The following is a 7,785-nucleotide window of genomic DNA, read 5'->3' as shown; positions in this document are numbered from 1 at the left end:
TTGTAAAGTAGTTTAGGAAGGGGCAGCAATGGAGGGAGAATTTTGGACAGGTGAACGATGAAAGGGATAACTCTTGTCAAGACCCACTCTAACATTAAATAGGAATGCTAAAATGAAATGACTTTATATAACTAATTCATACTAAAAAAATGGCTGAATTTCTTTAAAAGCTGTTAATGACTACACAGTGAAAAACTGAAATCCCTGAATAATTAATTAAAATTAATCATTTTCAAATGGTGCAATTCTCACTTCAAATTATTTTGCTTATTTAATGCAAGGTTTGTATAACCCCAAACTGATTAATACTATTCTACATTAGATAGATCCAGCAAATTGCCCAAATAATACTGCTTTAAACCTAAGAGAGACTACTACCAGTTCCCTTTGGTCACCTTTACATGAAGACAGTGGATCTTTTCATTTTAAATAAGGTGTCTTTGATGGAAATCTGAGAAGTAAATCATAGATAATTGTATTAATTTTTATATTGAAGAAAGGGTTTATATAATAGCCCATGTTCATTTGTTTTAGTTCTTCCCGTGGTTTAAGGCACACAATCATTCCACTCAATAATCTTACCACTGTGACAGTGAAGTCTGTCCTTGTTAATCTTGCCCTCTCAAGTACATGTTTACTGGTCCTTAATTGTGATTCCAACTAGGCAAGCTCCACTTAAACATGGGTTAAATACCTCACTCAGAGCTTCACATAGCCTCAACTCTCAATTATGTGTCACAGAAACCCTTGTCCTCCATACTTCTTCATTTTCCTTGGTCCTTTGTTTTCTACAGACAGTTTTCCATTCTCACAAGGTTTGAAGAGTTCCAAGGTAAACTGTACACTTATATTAGAGCCCATTCTTATTCACAACCTTTATTTTCCTTTTCATTCAGTTCTTCACCTTTCCTCTCCATTTCACTCCCTTTCTTTTCTTTAAAAAAAAAAAAAAAAGAAACAAAGAAGCAAAATGGCTGTTGTATTTGACTACACTACTCTATTTTAAATTATTTTCTAAATAAATTAGCAGTAGACTGTGCTTGTAGTCATAACCATTCAGGAGCCTAAGATCTGAGAATTATGGTTCAAAGCTAACCTAAGCAGGGAAGTCCAATTTTTTTTTCTTTTGTCCATCGTGGGGCTTGAACTGTGGACTTGCGGGCTCCCTCAACTCTTCATCCCAGGCGAGCGCTCTACCGCTTGAGCCACAGCGCCACTTACTGTTTTCTAGCAGTTTGTTGAAGATAAGAGTCTCCCGGACTTTCCTGCCCGGGCTGGCTTTGAACCGCGATCCTCAGATCTCAGCCTCCTGAGTAACTAGGATTACAGGCGTGAGCCAACGGTGCCCGGCAACACAAAATTCTTATTTCCAGTTAGCCTGCAATATTCTGGACTGGAGCAATGGTTCAAGTGGTAGAGCTCCAGTTATAAGCATAAAAGCCAACAGAGAGTGCAAGGCCCTAAATTTAAGCTTTAGTACCAGCACATACATATATACATGCATATTAATATGCAGAATTTATGGTTACTTCTGTTGACATATATGTATGTATGCCCCGCTTGATAATTCTATAAGTTGATGTTTCTGGCAACTAATATTTATTATTTTATTTCTTTCCATTTTGCTTTCCAATAGATCCTTTAAAAATTCATAAAGGAGAAGAAAGAAATAGAATCAGATAATATTAGGGACATGAGCATCAAGAAACAAAATGAAGAATTATACCATTTTAAAAATAACATGATAAAATTACAAAACCATCATCTCATGATTCTCATGCATTTTGCACATAGCCTATGTAAGTGCTCTATTGACAATAATTAGATTGTGATTCATATAAAAATAGATAATTTTTTATGATGAGTGGCAATTTTCTCTTTGAACAAAACAAATCACCTTCCTAAAAGTGGAAAGAACTACTAAGACCTTGCTGTCATGAAGACCTTTGTATAGGAGATAATGCTATTTTCTCAGAAGATCTCTTCAAATAGAGCCCTGAAGGAAGAATCCAAGCAAAAAGACTCCATTAGATATTCCCTTGGAGAATAATATGGTTATTCTTGAAATGCTGCAAAGGAAATAACTGTAGTAAATCTGATTTAGAGAGAACAATTAAGTTAGAATTATTCAGTTCCAAGAAGTGGCTAAGGAAATATAGTCTACAAATGTAAAAGCTTGTTACTAACAATTCATTCTTTTATATCACAAGTGTATGACCTAGAAAGTTATAGCTTCAATAAAGTTACAGACTTATGTATTTGCTACTTTTTTTTTTTTTACTTAACCCTGAGATTGAGTCTGAGCACCATAATAAAAAAGATGTGTCAAATCACTATATGGATTAGTCAATATATGGGAAGGAAAATTGAGAATGATGTAATTCTATTGAATGAATCATAAAAATCGCTTGGGTAATTTTGTGAGATTCCTTTATTTTGGAAGAACTTTGCATTGAATTTTCATTGGTCTGAAAAATATGCATCATGTACTTCATATTTTCTCTGTGAAATTCACTCGTTCCTAGTTGGATTTCTTACATATCTTCAAACTCTCAGCTTCTGTTTTTGTGTAGTTGTTTGGCCATATTTCCAGAATCATTTAGAGCATTTCTTCTGTTATTTTCAAATAATTATTTCAGATTTCAATTTAACACGTCCATTTATGTCTACAATGAACCTCAGTCACCAAGTCCAACTACCCTTTTCCCCATGAATGTCATCAATTATTTGGTACAACTCTGATGTCAAGTATTAAGTAATGCTGATGTACTAATAAGTTCTAACCTACTCATGTGTCCTTTTTCAATTTGGATACTATGCTGCTAGATTCCAACAGAAGAAAGGGAGAAACAAATTTAATAACAAAGATTCTTAACAGTATAAAATTTTTAAACAGAAGTCAGATGGATTGGATACAAAGGAAAACAGATTTGAAGAGAATGGGTATACCTGTAAGAGCTGTGATCCTCCACGATGACAGGCAAATAAAAAACTATCACTTTCTAAGATCAATATCAATATTAGCAATATTTAATATGTATAATGTACCTTAGATATAAGTTCTCCCAGGTCCAGGTGTCTCAAAACCATCATCATAGCTGATCCAAGAGATCATGGTTCAAAGGTAGTTAGTGTAGAGAAGTTTTCAAAACCTCATCTCCAAAATAATTAACAAAAAGCAAGGCTTGTAGAGCACCAGCCAATCAGTTAAACCAAGCAAGCATGAAGTCCTGATTAAAACCCTAGTACTGCCAAACATCCAGAATTATTAATTAATTAATTCATGTCAGGGTCTACATTGAAAATCCCAGCATTTTGGAAACCTGTCAATCCTGGAACAAATGAGAATGATGAAATGTGTTACTTCAACAGAAAACTCATTTAATTAACTGGTGGTTTTAAAGTAGGGTCATTTAATTCAAAATAAATCATTCAATTCAAAACAAAAATCAAATCTAATTGGTATATAAGTAAACAATACACAAAATATGTATTGAATCATATCGCTAAAATATAGAACTACTATTTATAATCAGCATACTAATTTGGTATTCTGTTCTACATATATTCTCAATTTTTGCTCAAGTCCCAGATAAAGTAGAACTCAAAACCAAGTCACTTTTCACTTAAAGCCATAGAACTGTTCCCTGCTTTGTTACCTTGTTGGTGTGGTGGTTGTGGGGTTTGAAATAAGGGCCTGGCCATTGTCCCTGCTCTTTTTGCTCAGGCTAGTGCTCTACCACTTCAAGCTACAGCAACAGTTCTGGTTTTCTGATGGTTAATTCAAGATAAGAGTCTCATAAACTTCCTGCCACTGGCTTTGAATCACAATCCTCAGCCACATGATTGTGTAAGCCACAGGCAGCCAGACCTTGCTTTGCTTCTTCATTCCATTTGTTTTATAATTAAAGGGGAAAATGTCTCTATCATACTAGTGGAAGACTAATGGAGAGGGTGAAAGTGTGTGAATATTACCAAATACTTGATGTACATGTGTGGAAGTGAAACAATGAGGCTTTTTACTTAAATTAGTTTAGACAGGGGATGATCTGAGAGAGAGAGAGACTGAGACAGACAAAGAGAGAGACAGAGAGAGACAAAGAGAGGCAGAGACAGAGAGAGACAGGGAGAGACAGATAGAGACAGAGACAGACAGAGATAAAGACAGAGACACAGACAGACACAGAGAGACACAGAGAGAAAGGAGTGAATCTGAATAAGCATATATAAGCATTTCAAAATGAGCCCCTATTATACAAGTAAAGATGCTAATAATACTGTTGATTTTCTTAGAAAGAATACATTTCTTAGCTATGGTAAATAATGTTGCAATAAACATAGTTGTGCTGGTAGCTTTAGTATGGTCTTGTTTGTGATCATTTGGGTAAATGCCCAAAAGTAGGATTTCTGGGTCATAGGGGAGCTCTATGTGGAGTCTTTTGAGGAACCTCCATACTACTTTCCAAAGTGGTTGGACAAGTTTACACTCCCACCAACAATGCAGTAAGGTTCCCTTCTGTCCACATCCCCTCCAGCACAACCCAGATGCCCCTCAGTAGATGAATGGACCAAAAAAATGTAGTATATATACTCTGGAATTCTCTGCCTCCATCAGAAAGAATGGCATTGCACCATTTGTTAGGAAATGGAAAGACTTGGAAAAAATTATATTAAGTGAAGTCAGCAAGACCCAAAGAAACATAGGTCTCATGGTTTCCCTTATTTGCAATAACCAGTATATGTCTGAGACAAGCAGAAAAGGTCAGATAAGTTGATGTTAGGTGAAATGAACCCCAAGATAAGGATTCAAATGTTTTTTTTCTTTCATGTGATTGTTTCTAACATATTTATAAGATGATTTCTTTGTTGCTTTGTATGTCCCTCCCCCACGGTATAACCCCTGCTTTCACTGTATTTGATGTTGGTATAATTTGTGGAGGGGAAGGGAAAAAACAAATCTTTTAAATAGGGATACAGGTGGACCCATTGCAACAATGAGATGTACAAGTCGTTATGTTGAAAAAAGAACTTTACAACTTTGGCTGGAGGAGGGTGAGGGGGTGGGAGGATGGGAAGGGATGGGAAAGGGAAACAAAGGAGGAGGCAACAATGCTTGATAAGAAATGTACTCATTATCTTGCCCATGTAATTGTAACTCCTCTATATGGTATTTTCACAATAAAAAAAGAATACATTTCCACACATTTTGATTTCTTTGAATATTCTGTTATACAAATGATGATCACAGCCAACCAAAGCACACATGCCTCCTGAAATATTTTTATTGTTATGTAGAATTAATATACAGATTGGTAATAGTTACGTGAATCAGATAATGAGTAATGAGTTCAATCTTATTGAGCTATGTCTCCTGTTCATTACACAGTCCTAGTTTATCCCTTCCACCCACAAGCACAAGATATCCAGTTCATTTTCCACATAGTTTCTCGTGAGTACCACTGCTGTATTTTTTCACTCTTACTCCACCTTTCATGTGCCCCCATTTATCCTCCCAAATACAAACTAACAAACAAGACAAAAGGAAAAGAAAAGAAAAATAGCAGCAATGGCTACTAAAATAATGTCTTGGTTCCTTTTCTTGGAGTTCATTTCATAGAATATTATTTAAGTGACCATCTGCACATAGCTGTTGAGCCTTTGTCTGCCACTCCTATGTATATCCTCCTTTGGCCTCAGTGTGCCAATATCTATAGTTCATTAGAAATTACCTTTTTTTTCCTTTATGTCTGTGGTGCCTCACTAGAACTAGAGCTTAACCAGGACTGTGCCTATGTTGTTATTATAAAACCTACCTCATGTTTCTCTCTCATTTCTCTGAATTCTTTCCTATTAGTATTGGTGGAATGGTATTTATGTGCCCTGCAGTCAACATTTTAGCTAAATTATACTATCTTGCTCTTGACAGTTGTCAGTGATTGAGGAACAAATCGCAGGCACCTGTTATCATCCCTAGTTGGAGAGTGAAAATAGGAGGCTCATAGTCTTAGGCCAAGTCAGGCTGAAAAGTTTATGAAATCCATTCTCAGCCAAGATCTGGGGGCATTGTCATGTGCATATAATCCCAAGCTATATGACAGGCTGAAAAGATCTGGGGTAGATTGCAATTTCAGGTTGTAAGTTGAAAGTTTCAGTTTTCAAAGAGCCAGAGAAGTAAAGCCCAAGAAACTTCATTTCCATAGAGGAAGCTGGACTTGGTAACATGGCTCTTGTGCATATGGGAATCAAGACCCTATCATAACAAATAACTAGTGAAAACAAGATTGAAGGTTTTGCTCACACAAAAGAGTGCCAGTCTAGCAAACATGAAGCACTGAGCTCAAACTCCAGTACATATATATATATATATATATATATATATATATATATATATATATATATATATATATCAATGGGTATACTTTTTTACACTAAGATTATTTAAAAGATAAATGCTGGGGCTGGGAAGATGGCTCAGTGGTAAAGCGTATGCCTTGCATGCCAGAGGCCCTGGGTTCGATTCCTCAGCACCACATAAGCAAAAAGAAAAAAAAAGCCGGAAGTGGCGCTGTGGCTCAAGTGGTAGAGTGCTAGCCTTGAGCTGAAGAGCTGAGGGACAGCGCCCAGGCCCAGAGTTCAAGCCCCACGACCCGACCCCCCCCCAAAAAAAAGCCAGCTATAAAGATAGCAATAATTTAAAAAAAAACATAAATGTTCCTCTAAACTTGTCATTCATGCCAAAATAACAAATTATCTTATAAATAATATTGGTTTGTAATGTATCTAAAATTCTGTGACAATTGAGAGAGAGGGTATATAAAGGAAAAAAATAAATGAGCTAGCTAAAAACCTTAGTAAAACTTAAATCAAGAAAAAAAAAAAAAAACAAGAGTAATGGCTACCTTAATCAGTCCAAGTTGTTCTGCCTGATTTACCAACTTTGATTTACTTACATTTGAACGTTTTTATTAGTCTGTAATAAATTATAAAGACTCTGGGTCTTGTAAGATTTAGAGTACATTTCATTTAAACACGTTCTTCTGTGCTTTCTTCCTTTCACTGGTACTGGAATAAATGCTGATAGTGCCCGTGAAAATGTATTCTTACTTTTTTTCTGTCCTCTGTTTCTGAGACTTAAACTCAAGGCCTGGATGCTTTTCCTAAGCTTTTCCATTCCAGGCTAGTGTTCTCTTACTTGAGCCACAGATTCACTTCTGGCCTTTGGTGCCTAATAGGAGGTAATATTCAAATAGACTTTCCTGCCCAGGCTTGCTTCAAACTGCAATCCTAAAATCTTGACATCCTGAGATTTATATTATAAAGTAATTCATAAAACCATAAATTCTAAGCTGATTTTTAACAAGAGATTTCCTTTCAAAAATTTATACATGACAATTTGACCTCATCCAAAGAACCTTGTATATACTGAAATATACCCCCAGATAGGGCAATAAACATTGATCAAAAATAGTGTCTTTATTCTTTTAAAATATATTTGTAGCTAAGATACAGGAAGGGAGGCTTAAATATTTCATATTATAAAACGTACATGAAATTATATAGCATACCCAACAAAAAATAATTATAATAGTGTATACTTCTTTAAAATAAAATATTATGACATTATAGAAAGTAATAGTATAACCTTCTGTACATAATACCTTACATTGGAAAAAGACAACAATTCTGGACTCTAGACTGATACTTCCCCACTTGATACATGCAACCCCCACTTTTCCAGATAGTTACTTTCAGATAGAGTTACTTACTTTTTCAATGCATAGTTTC

The sequence above is a fragment of the Dipodomys merriami genome, unplaced genomic scaffold (assembly GCF_024711535.1).
Source record: "Dipodomys merriami isolate MVZ:Mamm:240054 unplaced genomic scaffold, mDipMer1.0.p SCAF_6, whole genome shotgun sequence".
Lineage (NCBI taxonomy): Eukaryota > Metazoa > Chordata > Mammalia > Rodentia > Heteromyidae > Dipodomys > Dipodomys merriami.
This window is presented reverse-complemented; position numbering follows the sequence as displayed.